The following is a 23,267-nucleotide window of genomic DNA, read 5'->3' as shown; positions in this document are numbered from 1 at the left end:
AGGAGGCTCCCAAGCACTGAGGATGTCACCTAGACAGGGGATGAAATATCTGCAACACAAATTCCCAGCTCGGCGAACAGAACCACAACAACGAACACCCGAGCTACAAATCTTCTCCCAAACTTTGAATGCCTCTCCTCCTCTTCTCCTGCTCACAGTACGCTGGCTGTAGCCAGCCAGCTGAGAGTCAGTCCTCAATGGAGGAGATTCCAATCTCCTGGGGTTTTTTTTTTAAAAACTGAGGTGGCTAAATCTCTTGGTTAAACTTTTTTTAAAATCCCCTCACTAACACTACTGCGATAGTGCTCATTTTTTCCCCAGCACCCATGTTGTGTGTGGGGAGGTGTGAGATAGCAGACACATTCAATTTTGCTCAAAGCACACAATCTGCAGGCAGTCAATCCATTAATATTTTATACGTTCCAACTTTGGAAGTAGAACCAGTCTGACTCAACATTAGGAGACAGGCAGGCTCTAACCTCACACCTTTAATACATTCTCTGAGCTGAAATGTCACTTTCAAATTACATTGAGAACGTTCCTTATAAGTCATTCTGGGATTTACATAGTAATGAACTGAAACCTGCAACCCATTCTAAAAGATGAAAGACTTGATAGCAATCTAGATTTGTTCCATTCAGTTGTATGACACTGTAATTTTTTAGTTCAAATTCTATGTCATGATCCTGCTCCACAACTACCTGATGAAGGAACAGCACTCTGAAAGCTAGTCCTTCCAAATAATATCAGATTATATTCCAATACCTTTGTCTGATTTTTACCTTTGTTTCTCATGAACACAGCCCACACGTTCTCCCGCAGGCAGTAACCTTTACAATGCTGATGAAATGATGCAGTACCTGCAGAGATGAAAAACTTAACAGTTTTAATTTTAATTCTGTGTCTTATGATCCTGCTCCACAGCTACCCGATGAAGGAGCGGTGCCCCAAAAGCTAATACTTCCAAATAAACCTGTTGGACTGTAACCTGGTGTTGTGAGACTTTTAATCTTTGTTTCGAGCCCACACCTCCCACTGCTGCCAGTAAACCTTACAATGCTGGTGAAACAATGAATCCGCACTCCTGAAAAATTTACAATTTCTCACAATTCTGCCACTCATTCACTTCTGATCCAGGACATTGGAAACTTAGTGCTGGAGGTTGAAAGAAATTAGCAGCTTTAAAGCAAAAAGCAGCTTTCAATGAGTGTCTGAGTCAGACGGTGAATTCCGGTAACGTTTATTGCAACCCTGCTTCATTACAGTTTCAATTTTTCCCAGAAAAAAAAAGTGCACGAAAAGTAGCGTTTTTTTAAATAAAAAGCTCAAGGTCAAAGTGCACACACTCCCCATCCCCCACTTACTTTACTATTGGTCAGCACCAAATTATCCCTTTGGAACTGGATCCCTGGTACAGCCTTCACCTGGAGGAAGTATTGCCTCACTCAGCAGTTTCAGCCTACACCCTGTGTACAAGTTAGTTTCTCCAGCTCATATACAGGAGGGGGATGCAATCAAGAGTCAACCACACTGCTGTGGCTCTGGAGTCAGGGGTAGGCCAGACCAGGTAAAGGACGCAGCTGGAATAACCGAGTGATTCCTTTCCTGCAAAGGTAGCTTCATTCTCTAAAAAAGGACATGAGTGAATAAGGTGGGGTTTTTCTTCCCCTGAAAATGGTTTCATCATTTGATTCTGAACTCCAGATTTCAATTGCGCCATCTACCACGGTGGGATTCAAACCTGGGAGACCCCAGAACGGGGTTGATAGTCTAGTCAAAAATGGTACTTATCTGTCACTCCTTCAATTTCCCTGTGATGGCACGTGAACTCGTTGATGTCTCTGGAGGTCGGAGGAGCAGGTGAAGCCCTTCCTGCACTTGGAGCAGGTGAATGGCCTCTCCCCAGTGTGGATCCGCTGGTGGGTCAGCAGGTGGGAAGAGTTGGTAAATCCCTTCCCACACTCGGGGCAGGTGAATGGCCTCTCCCCTGTGTGGACCCGCTTATGCTGCCGCAAATTGCTCATATGATTGAATCCTTTCCCGCACACAGAGCAGGTGAATGGCCTTTCCCCTGTGTGGATCCGCTGGTGGTTCAGCAAGCTGGAAGAATCAATGAATCCCTTCCCACACTCGGGGCAGGGGAACGGCCTCTCCCCCGTGTGGACCCGCTCGTGCTTCCTCAAGTTGCTCACACGACGGAAAGCCTTCCCGCACTCTGAGCAACCGAACGGCCTCTCCCCAGTGTGGACCCGCTGGTGGGTCAGCAGTGCAGATGAATGCGTGAACCCCTTCCTGCACACCAAGCAGGTGAAGGGCTTCTCTCCCGTGTGGACCCACTGGTGCGCCCGCAGGTTGGAAGAATTTGTGAATCCCTTCCCACACACTGAGCAGATGAACGGCTTCTCCCCGCTGTGAACACGTCTGTGAATTTCCAGCACTGAGGGGGAAGGGAATCCTTTCCCACAGTCCCCACATTTCCACGGTTTCCCCATGGGGAGAGTATTCCTTGTGTCACCTGGGTTTGAAATTACAAACAGAACTGGTACACAGTCTGTCCCCACCGTGAGGGGTGTGATTTTGATTCCCCCAAGCTGAGGAAATGGTTTGAAGCACTTTTTCCACAGTCAGCCCACTGAATCTCCCTCACTCGGGTGTCTTAGTATTCTTCCTGCCACACTAGTGTCCTGCAAAAATAAACTCACAAAATAAGTGATCACGGTCAGTACAGTTAAATAAAGATACATTGATGGCGATTCCTGTAGATTTCCAGGTGCCTGCTGATCACATTATCCAGGTCACAGAAACCTGAAAACCCTCATGCAGCCAGATAGCCTTAAGAGTGTATGGAGGAAAACTTCACTCAGGGGACAATGACCTAGAACAAGCTGCCGACAAAGGTGCTGGATCAAGATATGAAAATAAAATGCCAAGACTGCTTGCAGAAAGAAAGCCAGTGAAGTTGCTGAATGAGTAAGGTGGGGGATGGGTCCCAGGGAAACAGTGAGGAAAGAGACTAACCCGAGAATCGTACAGTTGGGAAAGGGAGTGAATCAAACAGTCAGGGCAGGAAGGAATAATGCAGAGAACAATGTAGGACTGAAGTTATACTGCATTTACGTCAAAGCAAGAGACCTAACAGGGAAGGCAGATGAAATCAGGGTTTATGGTCAGAAACATGGGACTGGGACATCATAGCAACTACAGAAATGAGGCTCAGGGATGGACAGCTCAATGTTCCAGGATACAAATGCCATAGGAAAGATACGGGGGGGGAGGGGGGTGCAAGAGAGGTGGGGAGTGGTGTTTTGATAAGGGATAGTATTGAGGGAGGATATTCCTGGGAATACATCCAGGGGAGTTATTTGGGTGGAACTGAGAAATAAGAAAGGGATGATCACCTTATGGGATTGTAATATAAACCTCTAATAATCAGCAGGAAATTGAGAAACAAAGTTTAAGGAGATTTCAGTTATCTGTAAGAATACTAGGATGGTTATGGTAGGGGATTTTAACTTTCCAAACATTGACTAGGACTGCCAGCGTTCAGGGTTTAGATCAAGAGGAATTTGTTAAGCACGGACAAGACAATTTTCTGAGGCAGTATGTGGATGTTCCTACTAGAGAAGTTGCAAAACCTGACCTACTTTTGGGAAATAAGGCAGGGCAGGTGACTGAGGTGTCAGTGCTGGACCACTTTGGGAAAGGGACAGACCGGATCTCAAAGTAAATTGGAGGGAGGTTAATTTTGATGGTATTGGGCAAAAACTTTCAAAAGTTGATTGGGAGGCAGATGTTCACAGGTAAAGGGAAGGCTGGAAAATGTGAAGCCTTCAAATATGAGATAATAAGAGTCCAGAGACAGTATGTTCCTGTTAGGGTGAAAGAAAAGGCTGGTAGGTGTAGGGAATGCTGGATGACTAGAGAAATTGAGGAGTTGGCTAACAACAAGAAGGAAGCATATGACAAGTATGGACAGGACAAATTGAATGAATCCTTAGAACAGTATAAAGGCGGTAGGGGTATGCTTAAGAGGGAAATCAGGAGGGCAAGAAGGGGACATGAGATAGCTTTGGCAAATAGGGTTAAGGAGAATTAGAAGGGTTTTTATAAATTAAGGACAAAAGGGTAATTGGGAGAGAATACAGCCCCTCAAAGATCAACAAGGGCAGCCTATGTGTGGAGCCGGAGTAGATGAGGAAAATACTAAATGAGTATCAGTGTTTACTGTGAAGGAGGACATGGAAGATATAGAATGTGGGGACATAGATGGTGACGTCTTGAAAAATGTCCACATTACAGAGGAGGTAGAGCTGGATGTCTTGAAACACAAAAGTAGATAAATCCCCAGAAGCTAGGCAAGTGACTCTTGGGCCCCTTGCTGAGATATTTGTATCATCCTTAGTCACAGGTGAGGTGTTGGAAGACTGGAGAGTGGCTAACGTGGTGCCATTATTTAAGAACAGTGGTAAGGAAAAGCCAGGGAACTATAGACCAGCGAGCCGACATCAGTGATAGGCAAGTTGTTGGAGGGAATCCCGAGAAACAGGATTTGCATGTATTTGGAAAGGCAAGGACTAATTAGGGATAGTCAGCATGGCTTTGTGCTTAGGAAATCAATCAAACAAAGTTCCTCATGGAAGATTCGTTAGCAAGGTTAGGGAGAACTAGTCAACCGGATACTGAACTGGCTTGAAGGTAAAAGAAAGAGGGTGGTGGTGGAGAGTTCCTTTTCAGACTGGAGCCTGTGACCAGTGGTGTGCCACAAGGATCGGTGCTGAATCCACTACTTTTTGTCATTTATAAAAATGATTTGGATGTGAACATAGTAGGTTTTGTTAATAAGTTTGCAGATGACACCAAAATTGGAGATTCAGTGGACAGCGAGGAAGGTTGCCTCTGATTAAAATAGGATCTTGGGCTGAGGAGTGGCAGATGGAGTTTAATTCAGATAAATGAGAGGTGCTGCATTTTGGAATTGCAAATCAGATCAGGACTTATTCAATCTCAATGTCATGGAGATATACAGCTTGGAAACAGACCCTTCGGTCCAACTTGCCCATGCTGACCAGATATCCAGAATTAATCTAGCTGCATTTACCAGCCCATCTCTCTCTCTCGACCTTTCCTATTCAAACACCCATCCAGAGGCATTGTAAATGTTATCATTGTACCAGCCTCCATAACTTCCTCTGACAGCTCAATCAATACACGCACCACACTCTGCATGGAACTTTACATCATTCCCCCCTCATTCTCAACCTCTGCCCTCTACTTCTGGACTCCCCTACCCCAGGAAAGAGACCTTGTCTATTTACCCTATCCATGCCCCTCATGAATTTACAGTAAGATCACCCCTCAGCCTCCAACACTCCAGGGAAAACAGCCCAATCTATTCAGCCCCTTCCTGTAGCTCAAACTCTCCAACCCTGGAAACATCCTTGTAAAGCTTTTCTGAACCGTTCCATCCTTGATATTCAAATACTAGTTTTACACAGAGGGTGGTTCATGTGTGGAATGAACTTCCTGAGGCAGTGGTGGATGCCGGTAGAGTTTAAAGACATTTATTTCAGTATATGAATAAGAAAAGGTTTTGAGGGATACAGTCGAAGAGCAGGCAGGAGAGACTGGTTTAATGTGGGATTATGGTTGGCATGGATTGGTTGGACTGAAGGTCTGTTTCCATGCTGTATGACTATGGCAGGCTTTTAGTTCTTGACAGTGGAGTCACAGGTAGACAGGATAATGAAGGTGGTGTTTGGTACACTTCACAGGACATTGGTTAGGCCACTTTTGTAGGATTGCACACAATTCTGTTACCAGTGATCCCACCCTGACACGCCATGCACCAGAGATAATGACTAAAATTGACTGGGACACAATAAAATCATAAGACCCCTACAATGCACAAAAAGGCTATTTGGTCCATTGAATGCATTGGGTATAGGAGTTGGGAGGTCATGATGCAGCTGTACAGGACATTGTTTAGGCCACTTTTGGAATATTGCATTCGATTCCAGTCTCCCTGTTATTGGGTAGGAAGGATGTTGTGAAACTTGAAAGGGTGCAGGACAGATTGATAAGGACGTCACCAGTGTTGGAGGGTTTGTGGTATAAAGAGAGAGGCTGAATAGTATGGGGCTGTTTCCCTGGAGCATCAGAGGCAGAGGGACAACCTTGTCAAGGTTTATAAAATCATGTGGGGCATGAATGGAATAAATAGGGAAGCACATTTCCCCAGGGTGGGGGTGTCCAAAACCAGAGGGCATAGGTTTAGGGTGGGAGGGGAAGATTTAAAAGTGACCCAAGGGTCAATGTTTTCACACAGAGGGTGGTGCGTTTATGCACTGAGCTGCCAGAGGAAGTGGTCAGTACAATTACATTTAAAAGGCATCTAGATGGGTATGTGAATAGGAAGGCTTTGGAGGGATAACAGTCAAATGCTGGCAAATGGACCTAGATTTACATAGGATATCTTGTCTGCAAGGATGTGTTGGATCACAAAGTCTATTTCCGTGCTGTATGTTTCCATGTCTATTTGATAACACGTGCTTTATTTCTGTTGATGCAAATATTTTTATCAACCATGCCTGGGTGGTAATACTTAGTCATAGAGATGTACAGCATGGAAACAGACCCTTCGGTCCAACCTGTCCATGCCGACCAGACATCCCAACACAAGCTAGTCCCACCTGCCAGTACCTGGCATAGATGTAAGGGAGCGAGAATTCCTCAATTAGGGCACTATAACAACCCTGGGAGACACCAATTTCTGGTTTACGTCCTAATGAACAAACATTAAGTACAAGCACCTGTTTATACTCAATTGTGTTTCATTTTTCTTGTTTTATTCCCTGCTATGATGATTCTCTCTGTCTGGATGGTTGACAGGCTGGGAGATTGTGGGTTGGGCCTTGATTGACTGAATGTTTTATTGTTCCGGAAGGTGTAAAAGGTTTCAGCAGAAACCCTGCAGAGCTGAGAACAGACCGACATTTTACTCTGTGGAAACAGGGAAGTCAACAGACGACAGAGAAATCAGGACCTGAAATCCGAGCTGACACCAGACTACCATGTTATCAGTGCTTTGATTGGCAGTGTCTCTACCTTTACCTAGCTTCTCATTTGACTAGAATGCCACGTATCCCTTCAATATTCAGGATCAAATCCTTGGTACCCTGAAGCCATGTCTCTGTAAGGAGTCTTGGATCATAATTATTGTGTTCGATGTGTGCAGTCTATTCATTCACTTTTGTTATGATGCAGCACACCTTCAGACACAGTCTTCAGTTTCAATTTTTGTGATCTTTAGAATCCAGCTTTGATCGCTGGTACATTTACTCTCCTTGTCCCTTTCTGTCATTCTCTGATGTTCATTTTCACATCACAACATTGTTCACCTGCCTTGATTTGGACTGGCCATGCTAAATTGCCCAGGGATGTGCAGGTTAGCTGGGTTACCCATGGGAAATGCGGGGTTATAGTTTCATAGTAATAGAAACAGGAGTAGGCCATTTGGCCTGTCGAGCCTGCTCTGTCATTCATTAAGATCACGGCTGATCTATCCATCATCTCAGCTCCTCCTACCTGCATTATCCCAACTACCCTTAAATCCCCACCATGCAAATACCTACTCACCTGTGTCTTGAATATTCCTAGTGAAGCTGTCTCTACCGATTCCATAGGCAGAGAATTTCATGGAGTCACTATAGTGAATATAGCCCAGACCTCTCACTGCTGCCGGTAATGATTAGATTAGACTACTTACAATGTGGAAACAGGCCCTTTGGCCCAACAAGTCCACACTGACCCTCCAAAGAGCAATACAATGCTGATGAAACAATGTAATTCTTGCAGTACTGAAACCCGTGAGGCTTCTAACGATACCAGTTACTGACTCACTGCTCCTTCTGATATACAGCATTGAAAATACAATGTCGAAGGCTGAATGAAATGAGCAGTTTAACTCAAAAATCCACCTAACCCTTCACTAGGCTCCCCGCTCAGCACACTTTACTTACTGCTGGTAAACCTTAAACCACTTCATCCCCACAGTGCAATGATTTCCCACTTTCCACCAGAATCCTGGATGCACTCAGTTGTTGTCTCACAATTGAAAGATTTCATTGTAACTTCTGCTTCCAGTCAAGGCAAAACATCTTTGAAAGCTGCTCTCAAAGTTCAGTCTTCACAATCACACTTCTGCTTTCATGGAAGATGATTAGAGTCATACAGCACAGAAACTGAGCCCTCAGTCCATCTCATCCGTGCCAGCCAGATATCCTAAATTAATCTAGTCCCATTTGCCAGCATTTGGCCTGTATCCCTCTAAATCCTTCTCATTCACATACCCATCTTTTAAATGTTGTAATTGTAGCAGCCTCCATCACTTTCTCTGGCAGCTCATTCCAAACATGCACTACCCTCTGTGAGAAAAAGTTGCCCCTCGGGTCCATTTTAAATCTTCCCCCCCTTCACGTGAAACTTATGCCTTTCAGTTTTGGATTCCCCTGCCATGGGGAAAAGATTTTGGCTATTCACCCTATCCATACCCCTTATAAGATTCTGTAAGGTCACCCCTCAGCCTCAGATGCTGCAGGAAAATTATCCCTGGCCTATTCAGCATCTCCCTTTAGCTCTAACCCTCCAACTCTGCCAACATCCTTGTAAATTTTGTCTGAACTCTTTCAAGTTTCACAACATTGTTCCATAGGAGGGGACCCAGAATTGCGCACACTATTCCAAAAGTGGCCTAACCAATGTCCTGTGCGGCCATGACAATGACCTCCCACCTCCTATACTCAATGCTCTGACCAGTAAAGGAAAACGTCCAAATGCCTTCTTCACTATCCTGTCTCCCTGCAATTCCACTTTTAAGGAACTAGAACCTGCAAGGTCTCTTTGTTCAGCAACACTCCCCATTAACTGTGTAAGTCATGCCCTGAGTTGCCTTACAAAATGCAACACTTCATATTTATCTAAATTAAACTCATTCTGCCACTCCTTGGCCCATCAGCCCATCCTATCAATTCTAATTTATATTGAATTTTCTTTCTCCCCTCACCCCTGAAAAGCTGAAAAATCTCCATCCAACACACACTCCGTCCATTCTGACTTTGCTGAACGTAATTCCTGCTGTACCTCATCCTGAAGGGTCTGGTTCATGCTGATCAACAGGCCCACACTCGGGAGGGGGTGGGTGGAATCTAGTTGAAACAGACAGAATACTGAACGGCCTAGACAGAGTGCACATGGGGAAGATGTTTCCATTGGTAGGAGAGACTAGCACCTGAGGGCACAGCATTAGAATAAAAGGAAGACCTTTTAGAACAAAGATAAAGAGAAATCATTTCAGCCAGAGAGTGGTGAACATGTGGAAGTCACTGCTACAGAATGCTGTGGACGCTCGTCACTGAGTATGTTTAAGACGGAGGTAGATAGGTTCTTGAGTATCATGGGGGAAATCATGGGTCACGGGGAGAAAGTGGGAGAATGGGATTGAGAAGCTTACTAGCCATGATTTAATGGCAGAGCAGCCCCATTGGGCTGAGACATCTAATTTATTCTCTGTGTTTTATGGTCTCTTGCTTTCCTGGACACAGAGAGAAAGAATTGGGAGCAGGAACAGGCTGTTTAGTCTGTCGAGCCTGCACCAACATAAGTGGATAGGAAGATACCTACATCGAGGTGGATAAGCTGGAAATATTTCCACTGGAGCAGAGGAGGTTGAGAGGTGACCTTATCGAGGATTATAAAATCATGAGGGGTATAGATAAGGTGAATGGCAGATATCTTTTCCCTTGGTGGGGGTTCAATATTAGGCAGCAAATTTGAAGGTGAGAGGATAAAGATTTTAAAAAGGCATAACAGGTACTTTAATTTTTAAAGCACAAAGTGGTTTGTGTGTGAAATGCATGTCCAGACGAAGGGGTGGATGCAGGTACAGTTAGAACATTTAAAAGACATTAGGATAAGTACATGAATGAAGTTGAATTCAGATAAATGTGAGGTGCTGCATTTTGGAAAAACAAATCAGAGCAGGACTTATACACTTTATGGTAAGGTCCTGGGGAGCGTTGCTGAACAAAGAGACCTTGGAGTGCAGTTCATAGTTCCTTGAAGGTAAACCCACAGATAGATAGGACAGTGAAGGCAGTATTTGGTATGCTGTCCTTTATTGGTTAGAGCATTGAGTAAAGGTGTTGAGAGGTGATGTTGCATCTGTACAGGACATTGGTGAGGCCACATTTGAAATATTGCGTGCAACTCTGGTCTTCTTACCATCGGAAGGATGTTGTGAAACTTGAAAGGGTTCAGAAAAGATTCACCAGGATGTTACCAGGTTTGAAAGATTTGAGCTCTTGGGGGAGGCTAAATGGGCTGGGGCTGTTTTCCTTGGAGTGTCAGAGGCTGAGGGGTGACCTTACAGAGGGGCATGGAGAGGACAAATAGAAGAAGTCTTCTCTGTGAGGTGGGGAGTCCAGAACTAAAAGTTTAGAGTGAGGGGGAAAGACATGAGACACCTAAGGGGAGCTTTTTCACAAGAGAGTGGTGCATGTATGGAATGACCAGCCAGAGGAAGTGGTGGAGGCTGGTATAATTACAGCATGTAAAAGGCATCTGGATTAGTCTATAAATAGGAAGAGTTTAAAGGGGTATGGACCAAGTGCTGGTAAATAGGACTAGATTAGGATAATTGATCAGCATGGACTAGTTGGACTGAAGGGTCTGTTTCTGTAACCAATCTATACTGGTCTTAAAACCATTTTTTTTGCCTTCCCCATAACCATCCACTTCTTTGTTGTTCAAAAATCAGATGAACTCAGTCTTGGACACATTCAATGACGTCCTGGCTGCAGGAAGGCGTCCCCACCTCTCAGCTCAATTCCTCTTGCTAATACACCACTTGCCTTGCTGATTGCTTGCTGCATCTGTCTGACAACTGGCAGTGACTGGTGCAGAATGACATCTACATCTGTACATTTACACATCATTTCTGATAAAAGGTTCCTGCATTTGCCCTGGTGTTTTTCAATTGAGACACAGAACTGAACTAACTTTCCCATAATCTGTCCCCTCCCTGGATTCACTCCATTTCGCTTCCGTTTCTGCAAGTCAACAGCTGAACCCGGAATGGAAAATGGGGTGAGAAAAGAGAGCACAATACTCACAGATGTTGGACAGAGGAAGAAGGTTGCAGTCTGCCCTGAAGCTCAATCTTAACTCAGAGAGAGAGAGAGAAGCAGCACCAACCCCAGAAGCACATGATCCTACTTCCGCATCCAGTCTATGGGTTTTCTGTGATTGGCAGGAGGACCAGTCCCCATCCGGTCCTCCAGAGCGTCCCATTGGTTCACCAAAACAAGACCGTGGGGCGTTTCCCCGTGCCGCATGAGCAACACGCGGAGTGGTTGCTGACACCGAGGAGCATGCGCAGTATGGAGATGCTGGTTATTACTGACAGAGTTTCAGAGTTATAAATCACACAGTGCCAAGTTATAGTCCAACCGTTTATTTACTTATTTCCGATTTATTTGGAATCACTAGCTTTCGAAGCGCTGCTTCTTCATCGGGTGGTTGTGGAGCAGACTCATAATACACAGACTCTTGAGCAACAGGATTGCAGAGTCATGGGATGTAATATTAAACAAATTTAGCTGACCTCTGTCATCTTTTAGAATGACCATGTTCGTTTTGATTCCTTCGTATGTAAATCCCAAAACTTTTTAAAAGTTATGTTCTCAAGATAGGTTTTCACAATAGGTGTCATCTCAATCAGATAATGCATTGAAGGTGTTAAGTTAAAGTCTGTCTGTGTCCCAATGTTACGTCAGACTGATTCTATTTCTAAAGTGGGAGGTACAGCGTTTTTGAGCAAAATAAAATGTAATTCTGCAAGTACAAATTCAACCCACAAACATAAATGTGTGTGTGTACAGGCGAAACCAAGTGATTGTGTCTGTGTCTGTGTGCGAGTGTAATGGGGTATAAGGCTGTGAGAGGATGTGTGTGTGTGAGCATTTGAGAGAGAGTGGATGTGTATGAGAGAGGGTCTGCATGAGTGTGTTGGGCTGGGGGAGCATGTGTTTGTGTGAATGCGTGCTTGTGTGCGTGTATGTGTGGGGGAGTGTTTAGTGTCGTGGGGTCACCTGTAGTGTGACATGAACCCAAAGTCCTGGTTGAGGCCATCCCCATAGGTACCAAACTTGGCTATCAGCCTCTGCCCTGCCACTTTCCATTGTTGCCTGTCCTGAAGTTTGCCTTGGAGGATGGTCACCCGAAGGTCCGAGGCTGAATGTCCCGGACGGCTGTAGTGTTCCCCGACTGGGAGGGAACATTCCTGGCTGATGATTGTGCAGTGTTCATTCATCCGTTACTGTAGCCTCCACTCGGTCTCGCCAAGATACCATGCCTCAGGGCATCATTGCCTGCAGCGTATGAGACAAACAATGCTGGCTGAGTCACGTGAGTACCTGCCATACTCATGGTGGGTGGTGTCCCCACGTGTAATGGTGTCAATCGTATCGTCACTCTAACACGTCTTGCATCGTCTGCCATGGCAGGGTTGTATCATGTTGCCCTGAAGACCAAGCAGGTTGTTGTGAACAATGATCTGTTTAAGGTTTGGCAGTTGTTTGAAGTCGAGAAGTGGAGGTATGGGGAAGGACTTGGCGAGGTGCTCATCCGCATCTGTACTATGTTGCAGGCTGCAAAGAACATGACAGAGTGTTTCGGCTCCCAAATAGGACTGGACAACAAAGAGAACCATATTGGTTGCAGCTCATATCTGTCTCCTAAGGAGATCATGACAGTTTCTCGCTGTGGCACATTGGAACTGGCAGTTGATGAGTTGAGCATTGTATCCCGTTCTTATGAGAGCATGCTTGTGTACTTCCAAGTGTCTGTCATGTTCCTCTTCACCTGAACAGATCCTGTGTATGTGAAGGGCTTGTCCATAGAGGATGGCTATTTAATATGTTTCACTAGCGAAGTGTAGCACTGTCAGGTTATCCGTGGGTTTGTGATACAGAGAAGTGCTGAGATACCCATCCTTGATAGAGACGCATGTGTCCAAAAATGAGACAGATATGAAAGAGTAGTCCATGGTGAGTGTGATGGTGGGATGAAACTTGTTAATAACAGTGTCGTTAGTTCAGTGACTCTCGCCATGGGTCCAGAGGAAGAAAGATCATCAATATATCTGGGGTATAGTGTTGGTTGGAGGTCCTGTGCAGCAAAGAAAGACATAAGACTATGGGGTAAATTTGCATTTGCAGAATTATATTTGTAGATACATTCTATTTTGCTCAAAAAGTGCACAATCTGCAGGCAATCACTCCATGTAATATTTTATCAATTCCTACTTTGGAAATAGAACCAGTCTGACTCAAGGCAGGCTCAAACCTCACACCTTTCATGCATTGTCTGAGCTGAGATGTCACCTCTTTTTATAAAACCTTCAGTTATCTCGAGACTGTGACTTAAAAGAAGTTCTGGGATTTATATATTAATGAACTGAAATCTGAAACCCATTCTAAAGATGAAACACTTCAAAGCAATCTAGGTTTGTTCAATATAACATTCAATGTCCTTTTGCTACAAATACTCTGTCTTATGATTCTGCTCCACAGCTACCCAATGAAGGAGCAGCGCTCCAAAAGCTAGTGCTTCCAAATAAACCTGTTGGACTATAACTTGGTGTTGTGTGATTTTTAACTTTGTTTCTAATAAAAACAGCCCACACCTCCCACCGGTGTGAGTAAACTTTACAATGCTGAGGAAATGATGAACCTGCAGTCCTGAAAAATGAACAATTTCGAATAATACGAGCTACACATTGACTGCTCCTTCAATTAGAAACCTCACACTGGAGATTGAAAGAAACAAGCAGCTTTCAAAGAAAAACCTGCTGGATCTCATAGCCTTCCATGTCTGAGTCCTTCGGTAAGTTCAGGTAACCTTTATCGTGGCAAAAGTGAGGATTGCAGATGCTAGAGATCAGAGTTTAGGTTAGAGTGGTGCTAGGAAAGCACAGCAGGTCAGGCAGCATCAGAGGAGCATGAAAATCGACATTTCGGGCAAAAGCCCTTCATCAGGAATCAGCTTTTGCCTGGAATGTCGATTTTCCTGCTCCTCAGATGCTGCCTAACTTTTATTGTGACCCACTTTGTTACAGCTTCAGATCTCCCCAGCAAATAGGCATAGAAAATGTAGTTTATTTGCATTTTTAACAGCTCAAGGTCAAAGCGTACACATTCCCCTACACCCCACTTTCTTCACTGTTGGTCAGCTGAGTTGTCCCTTTGTAATTGGATCCTTGGTACAGCCGTAACCCGGAGGAAGTATTGCTTCACTCAGCAATTGCAACCCATACCTTGTCTCCAAGTAAGATTCTCCCCGCTCATTTGCCGTGGGGCTGTCGCGAGTCAACCAGACTGCTGTGGGTCTGGAGTCACGTGTAGACCAGACCAGGTAAAGCCTGCAGCTGGACGACTGAGTGATTCCTTTCCCACAACAGCAGTTTCCTTCCCTAAAACATGAGTGAATCAGATAGGGATGTTTTTCTCATCATGGGGTTCTGAACTCCAGGTTTCTGACTGACTTCCAACTCCACCGTCTGCTATTCAAACCCAGGAGTCCCCAGAACTGAGTTATTAATGCAGTCGATAATGGCATTCGGCTGAAGCTCCTTCAATGGCAGGTGAACTCACTGGTGTCTCTGTAGGTGGGAGGAGGGGGTGAAGCCCTTCCAGCACGGTGAGCAAGTGAATGGCCTCTCTCCGGTGTGGACCCGCTGGTGGGCCAGCAGTGTAGATGACCGAGTGAACTCCCTCCCGCACATGGAGCACTTCTACGGCATCTCTTCCACATGGACCCGCTGGTGCGTCTGCAGATGGCCCGTCTCACTAAATCCCTGTCTGCACACGGAGCGGGTGAACAGCCTCTCCCCTTTCCTCCATGTGAACGCGTCTGTGGGGTTCCAACATCGATAGGAAAGGGCATCTTCTCCCACAGTACCAACATTTCCACATGGGGGGAAGCTTTCCTTGTGTCACTCTGTGTTTCAAATTACAAACGGAAAGGGTACACAGTCTCTCCCCACCGTGAGGGGTGAGATTTTGATCCTCCAAGCTGAGTAAATGGTATGAAGCACTTTCCACAGTTAGCGCATTGAATCTCCCTCACTCAGGTGTCTCAGTATTCTTCCTGCCACACCAGTGTCCAAAATCTCTCAAGCAAACAAAAGCAAACATGTCTTCTCGATGTGAATGGCTGCTGATATTAAAGTCCCAGTGAATCAAGTGGCTCTGTCAGAAGTTGATGTGTCTTTTGGTTTCAGATTTCTTCCCCATGTCTTCCTGCAAATAAAATCACAAAATAATTGATCACGGTCAGTCCAGTCAAATGAACATAACATCGGTGACAATTCCTGTAGATTGCCAGATACCTGCTGATCATATATTATCCATGACACAAAAACCCGAAAACCCTCACGCAGCCAGGTAGCGTGAAGTATATATTAAGAGGAAAACTTCATTTAGGTGACAATGACCTGGAACAACCTTCCTACAAGGGGCTGGAAATGGAGCCGAGTCAAGGTTTTGAAAATGACATGTCAAGTGCTTCAGAAAAGAAAGCCAGTAAAGTTGCTGAATGACTTCCTGCTGACCAATAAATACAATACAAGGATAAGGAATGTAATTAAATAAAAATAAATATATGATATGACCTATTAAATAAAAATTATTACAAGAAATACAGGATGTAATTCCATTACAACATTAGAAGGTGAACATTCATAGCCATGCAGCCTGTACAACAGTGAATATCAGATATACACTATATGAAGCAATCATAAAATCCCTGCAGTGCAGAAAAAGGCCATTTGGCCCATTGAATCCATTGGGTGTAGGAGTTGGGAGGTCACAGTGCAGCTGTCTAGGACACTGGTTAGGCCGCTTTTGAAATATTGCATTCGATTCTGGTTTCCCTGCTATAGGACATGAAGGATGTTGTAAAACTTGAAAGGGTGAAGGACAGATTGATAAGGATGTCGCCAGTGTTGGTTAATTTGTGGTATAAGGAGAGGCTGAATAGGATGGGGCTGTTGCCCCTGGAGTGTCGGGGCTGAGGGTGACCGGGTAGAGGTTCATACAATCCTGAAGGGTGGGTAGAGTAAATAGGCCAGAGTGGTGGTGGAGGCTGGTACAATTACAGCATTTAAAAGGCACCTGGATGGGTGTGTGAATAGGAAGGGTTTGGAGGGATATGGGCTAAATGCTGGCAAATGGGTCACTAGACTTATATAGGATAGCATGGATGTGTTGGATCAAAAAGTCTATTTCCGTGTTGTATATTTCTATGTCTATTAGATAACAGACGTTTTATTTCTGTTGATGAAAGTATTGTTATAAGTCATAGCTGGGTACTAATACTTAGATGTAAGGGAGTGGGAATTCCACAAGTAGGGCATGATAAGAATCCTGGGAGACTCCAATTCTGGTTTACTATCTAATGAACAACCTTTAAGCATGAGCACCAAATGTGCATTTATGTCTAATTTTCTTTCATTTTTCTTGTTTTATCCCCTGCTATTGTTAAAGTACAGATTTGACATGGCCTAGGGAAGCCCTTATGGACTCAAACCCGTAAGCCTCTCTTTCTTGGTTCGTCCCAAAGATCATACTCTTTGGAGGTCTGGAATAAAAACCTCTTACAGACAGTTTAGTTTAATCTTAGTCATCCCCTTTATTCACTCGTAGCATCACTGTTACAATGTAACACTGATACCCAAACGCTGAACTAACTAGGTTCTAATAACCTAGCAGTGTAGGGTAGCAGCTCTTCAAGTGCCCCAGCAGGCGACTCCAATGTACTGATACAAAGTGGCTTCCTTTATACAAAAGTTTACAAAAACATTGCATGTTCTTAATTAGACAGATAACAGTGAAAGACAATAATTCATAAGGAAGAGAAGTTAATTGACAGATCTGTGTGTGCTTGACTGATCACTCCTACAGGCCTTGAGCTGTCCATCAGGTGGGAGAAACCTACCCAGCTGAGTTAGGTGTCTGGTGCCGAGATAAGTTCCTATAAAGAAGTGCCAGTCTAAACTAAGTGGGAGATGTCATAAGGTAACCTTGCACAGCTCGCATGTCTGATACAATAATTTTTTATTTCAAAAATATATTCATAAAATAATTTGATGGTTTGTACAGTTGGTCATGCCATACATATGTAAACATTTACATACAAAGATCAGAATTTATCATTTTTATATACAGGTCTGTACATTTTTCAATCATATGCCCATATATTGAGCTGAGGTGTCAGCAGAGTCCAAATGACTGCATGGGCCCCCCTGTTCTTCATTAGGCAGGCAGACGTTACACAGTGGTCTTTCCCCACCGTGCCTTAGTGGCAGTTGCCCCAAGCTTCAGCGCGTCCCTCAACACGTAGTCCTGGACCTTGGAATGTGCCAGTCTGCAACACTCAGTCTGGGTCAACTCCTTCAGCTGGAAGATCAACAGGTTTCAGACCACCCAGAGAGCGTCCTTCACCAAGTTGATGATCCTCCAGGCACAGTTGATATTTGTCTCGGTGTGCGTCCCGGGGAACAGGCCGTAGAGCACGGAGTCCCGCGTCACGGCGCTGCTCGGAACGAACCTCGACAAACACCACTTGCATTCCTCTCCAGACTTCATCTGCGTAGGCACATTCCAGAAGGAGGTGTGTGACAGTCTCGTCCCCCCTGCAGCCGCTTCGAGGGCAGCGTGCGGTGCGGCAGAGAGTCCGGGCGTGCATAAAGGATCTCACAGGTAGAACCCTTCTCACCACCAGCCAAGCCATGTCTTGGTGCTTGTTGGAAAGTTCTGGCGATGAGGCATTCTGCCAAATGGCTTTGACAGTCTGCTCAGGGAACCACTCGATAGGATCCGCCCTCTCCTTTTCCAAAGGGTCTCAGGGACACTACGTGCTGACCACTTCCTGATGGACTTGTGGTCAAAGGTGTTTTTCTTCATAAACTTCTCCACGAAGGACAGGTGATACGGAACGGTCCAACTACTCGGAGCGTTCCGCGGCAGCGAGGCCAGGCCCATCCTTCGCAACACCGGGGACAGGTAGAACCTCAGTACGTAGTGACACTTGGTGTTTGCGTACCAGGGATCCACACACAGCTTGATGCAGCCACACACAAAGGTGGCCATCAGGGTGAGGGTGGCATTGGGTGTATTTTTTCCCCCGTTGCCCAGATCTTTGTACAGCGAGTCCCTTCAGACCCAGTCCATCTTTGATCTCCATATAAACTGGAAGATGGCCCGGGTGACTGCAGCTGCACAGATTCTGGGAATAGGCCAGATCTGTGCCATGTATAATAGCAATGACAGTGCCTCACACCTGATGACCAGGTTTTTTTCCGTGATGGAGAGCGACCGTAGCTTCCATCTGCCCAGTTTCTGCCTCACTTTGCTGATACGCTCCTCCCAAGACTTGGCACGCGCCCCAGCCCCCCCGAAACAAATACCCAGCACCTTCAGGTGGTCGGTCCTGACGGTGAAGGGGATCGAGCATTGGTCGGCCCAGTTCCTGAAGAGCATGGCCTCGCTCTTGCCTCGGTTTACCTTGGCCCTCGAGGCCCATTCGAACTGGTCACAAATGGACATGAGTCTGCGCACGGACAGCGGATCTGAGCAGAAAATGGCAACGTCATCCATGTACAGGGAGGCCTTAACCTGCAGGCCCCCGCTACTAGGAATAGTCAACCCTCTCAGGCTTGCATCCTTCCTGATAGACTTGGCAAATGGCTCTATGCAGCACACAAACAAGGCAGGAGAGAGAGGGCAGCCCTGCCTGACTCCAGATCGGACTGGGAAGCTATCTGATTCCCACCCATTGATTGAGACTGCACTGATGATGTTGGTGTAGAGCAGTCTGATCCAATTGCAGATTCCCTCCCCAAAGCCCATTTTGGAGAGAACATCTTTCATATACCTGTGTGATATCCTGTCAAAGGCTTTCTCCTGGTCCAGGCTGATCAGGCAAGTGTCCAACCCTCTGTCCTGCTTGTAGGCGATCGTATTCCTGAGGAGTGCGATACTCTCAGTGATCTTCCTGCCTGGCACAGCACAGGTTTGGTCAGGGTGAATCACCGACCCCAGAGCAGACCTGACCCGGTTGGCGATTACCTTTGACAGGATTTTGTAATCCGCATTCAACAGTGAAATTGGTCTCCAATTTTTGAATTCCTCCCTCTCCCCCTTCCGCTTGTAGATGAAGGTGATGATGCCTTTCCTCATGGATTCACTCATGGTACCTGCTCGAAGCATACTGACATACACCTCCGCAGGTCCTGGCCAATCAAGTCCCACAGAGCGGAATAGAGCTCGACCGGTAAGCCGTAGCTTCCGGGAGTTTTATTCTTTTCGAAGGACTCAAGGGCCTTGGTCAGCTCGTCCAGAGAGTTCAGGTTACCTTCATTGCAACCCAACTTTGTTACAGCTCCAGATCACCTCAGCAAAAAGGTGTTGAAAAAGTAGCTGCTTTTTAAACAGCTCAAGATCAAAGCCCAACCCCCCACTTTCTTTACTATTGGTCACCACTGACTTGTCCCTTTGTAATTGGATCTTTGTTACAGCCTTAACCTGGAGGAAGTATTGCCTCACTCAGCGATTTCAACCCATACCCTGTCTCCAAGTAAGTTTCTCCCTGCCCATCTGCCGGGAGGGAAAGAAGTGGGAGGAAGCAGGTGGAGTCAACTACACTGCTGTAGGGCTGCAGTCACGTGTAGGCCAGACCAGGGAAAGGATGCAGCTGGGACGACTGAGAGAACAACAACAGCAGTTTCCTTCCCTAAAAAGGACGTGACTGAATCAGAATGGGGCTTCCCCCCACCCCACCCAATGGTTTCATTGTTCGATTCTGACCTCCAGATTTCTGACCGAATTCCAAATCCGCGATCTGCTGCGGTGGGATTCAAACCTGGGAGTTCCAGAACTGGGTTGATAGCCCAGTCCATAATGGCACTCGGCAGTCGCTCCTTCAATCCCCCTGTGATGGCACATGAACTCCTTGGTGCCTCCGCAGGGTGGCTGCCCGGGTAAAGCCCTTCCCACACTCGGGGCAGCTGAAGGACCTCTCCCCCGTGTGGACCCGCCGGTGCTTCACCAGGGCGGAGGAATCGCTGAAGGCCTTCCCACATTCGGGACAGCTGAAGGGCTTCTCCCCCGTGTGGACACGCTGGTGCTTCAGCAGGTCGGAGGAATTGCTAAAGGCCTTCCCACACTCGGGGCAGGGAAATGGCCTCTTCCCCGTGTGGACCCGTTGGTGCTTCAGTAGGGTGGAGGAATCGCTGAAGGCATTTCCGCACTTGGGACAGCTGAAGGGCTTCTCCCCGGTGTGGACCCGCTGGTGCGTGCGCAAGTTGCCCTTCTGAGTGAATCCAATCCCTTCCCACACTCAGGGCAGCAGAAAGGCTTCTCACCGATGTGGATCCGCTGGTGGATCAGCAGGACGGACATCTGGGTAAAGCCCTTCCCACACTCGGGGCAGCTGAAGGGCCTCTCCCCTGTGTGGACCCGCTGGTGCTTCAGCAGGGTGGAGGAATTGCTGAAGAGCTTGCCGCACTCTGTGCAGGGGAACGGCCTCTCCTGTATGTGGACCCACTTGTGGGTCTGAAGGGAAGAGGAATCGTTGAAGGCCTTCCCACACTCGGGGCAGCTGAAAGGCTTCTCCCCAGTGTGGACCCGCTGGTGCATCCGCAACTTGCCCTCCTGAGTGAATCCCTTCCTGCACTCGGAACAAGTGAATGGCCTCTCCCCAGTGTGGACCCGCCAGTGGGTCAGGAGGGTGGAGGAGGTGCTGAAGGCCTTCCCACACACAGTGCAGGAGAACGGCCTCTCCCCCGTGTGGACCCGTCGATGGGTCTGCAGGTCAGAAGAATAGCTGAAGTCCTTCCCACAATCAGGGCAGCTGAAGGGCCTCTCCCCTGTGTGGACCCACCGGTGCCTCATAAGGGCAGAGGAATTGCTGAAGGCCTTCCCACACCTGGGGCAGATGAATGGCCTCTCTCCGGTGTGACTGCGCCGATGAATCTCCAGGGCAGATGGAGCACGGAAGCCTTTCCCGCAGTCACCACACTTCCACGATTCCTCCACGGGGTGGGATTCCTCAGGTTTCTCCATGGCCGCAGCTTCAGCTGTACACAAATGCGTGTAGAGCCCCTCCTCACCGTGAATTCCTCTTTCCAGGCTGTAGAGCTGTTTCTGGCTTCACACTCAAGTGCACTGCAACAGTAGGGTCTCTCATCCAGTCCCACTGATGCTGAAAACGTACTTAAACAGGAACCAAAAAACTTTGCTCCTTCTCACAGAATCACAGTAAAAAATTATTACAGTCTCGATGGATTGAATGACTGTCAGACATTGACGACAAAGTGAGGATTGTAGTTACTGGACAGTCGGTGCTGAAACGTGCGGTGCTGGAAAAGCACAGCTGGTCAGGCAGCATCCGAAGAGCAGGAAAGTTGACGTTTCAGGCATAAGCCCTTCTTCAGTTAATTTTGAAACTTTTGTCCTCAGATCGTCAAATACTCTGTAAAAAGAGATTACAAAAGTCATCAGCGTCAGTCCAGGGTAGAAATTCAGAACAAGCAACTCTACTTTTGGGGGAACATTCGTTTCCTTCGTTATTCCGCAAAATTGAAAGCACCATCTCACTCTCTCCCTCCCTCTCCCCCTCTGTTCTCACATTAACGTCCCTGGGAAGTGGGAGGGGGGAAAGCATTAACACCGACACCAGAGAGAAACTGAACATACAGACGTGGCAAATGTTAGTAGAAAGCCAGAGTCATAGAGATAAACAGCACAGAAACAGACCCTTCGGTTAATCTCTTCCACGCCAACCAGATACTCAAAATCAATCTAGTCCCATTTGCCAGCACTTGGTCCATATCCCTCTGAAACCCTTCCTATTCAAACACCCATCCCGATGCCTTTTAAATGCCGTAATTGTACCAGCATCCACCATTTCCTCTGGCAGCTCATTCCTTACACGCATCATACTCTGCATGAAAAAGTTGCCCCTTAGATCCCTTTTAAGTCTTCCCCCCAACCCCGCCTTAAACCTATTACCCCCTAGCCCTGTACTTCCCATCCCAAGGAAAAGACCTTGTCTATTTGACCCTATCCATGCCCCTCATGCTTTTATAAAAAGTCTGTAATGTTACCCTTCAGACTCTGGCGCGATGGGGAAGACAGCCCCATCCCATCCCTCCGTCCCTCCTCACCTGGGTAATTCAGACACAGACCTGAGTTTGCAGAGTCTGCCCCCCGCCCTGGAATCACTCCAGTTGCTACAAGTGAACAGACTTGACCCCCACTCCCTCCCGGGATGAAGAGTTGCCCAGAGGGAGGGAGTTTCACTCTGAAACTGACAGGGCCACTTCCGCGTTGTGACGTCATAGATGAAGCGAGGGGGCGGGGAAAGGCCGACAACAGCTCCGCGCACTGCGCCTGCGCAGCCCTGCAGTTTGCAACTGGGTAATCCCTTCCTTTCAGAGAATTCCCAGAGTGTGGAAGCAGGCCACTCGGCCCAAGGAGTCCATACCGACCCTCCGACGGGTAACCCACCTACACCCATCCTCCTACCACCCTGAATAATGCACCTAACGTGCACATCCCTCAACACTACGGGTAATTTAGCTTGGTCAATCCAACCTAACCTGGACAAAGTTAAAAATCAAACACCCAACAGGTTTATTTGGAAGGACTGGTGTTAACAGCGCGGCTCCTTCATCAGGTGATTGTGGAGAATAAGATCACAAGGCACAGAATTCATGGAAAAAACATTACAGCATCCTGCCATTGAAATTACATATTGAACAGACCGGGATTAAGTCTTTCATCGTTTCGAATGGGTTGCAGGTATCAATAATATGTAAATCCTAGAACATCCTGCCAATTACGTGTGTGCATGCATGCATGAGGGAGAAAAAAGTCTCTCTCTGTGCTGTATATCTCTGTGTCTATATGATAACAGATGCTTTATTTAGGTTGGTGTAAATATTGTTGTAAATAATAGCTAATAGTTAGATGTAAGGGAGAGAGTATTCCTCAAGTAGGGCACTATAAGAATCCTGGAAAAGCTCTATTTCTGGTTTACTTCCCAATGAACAAACATTTGGGGGCAGCATGGTGGCTCAGTGGTTAGTACTGCTACCTCACAGCACTAGGGACCCGGGTTCAATTCCCGCCTCAGGGAGTTTGCACATT

General features: G+C 46.5%; 1 pseudogene; it reads right to left on the bottom strand.

The window, feature by feature from the left end:
- Positions 1-1,259: 1,259 nt before the first annotated feature.
- Positions 1,260-22,430, bottom strand: LOC132807779 (gastrula zinc finger protein XlCGF26.1-like; annotated as a pseudogene).
- Between the last annotated feature and the right edge of the window lie 837 nt (positions 22,431-23,267).

Source organism: Hemiscyllium ocellatum (assembly GCF_020745735.1).
Source record: "Hemiscyllium ocellatum isolate sHemOce1 chromosome 27 unlocalized genomic scaffold, sHemOce1.pat.X.cur. SUPER_27_unloc_23, whole genome shotgun sequence".
NCBI classification, from domain to species: domain Eukaryota; kingdom Metazoa; phylum Chordata; class Chondrichthyes; order Orectolobiformes; family Hemiscylliidae; genus Hemiscyllium; species Hemiscyllium ocellatum.
The sequence above is the reverse complement of the archived record's forward strand: the minus strand, read 5'-3'. Positions and strand labels throughout refer to the sequence as shown.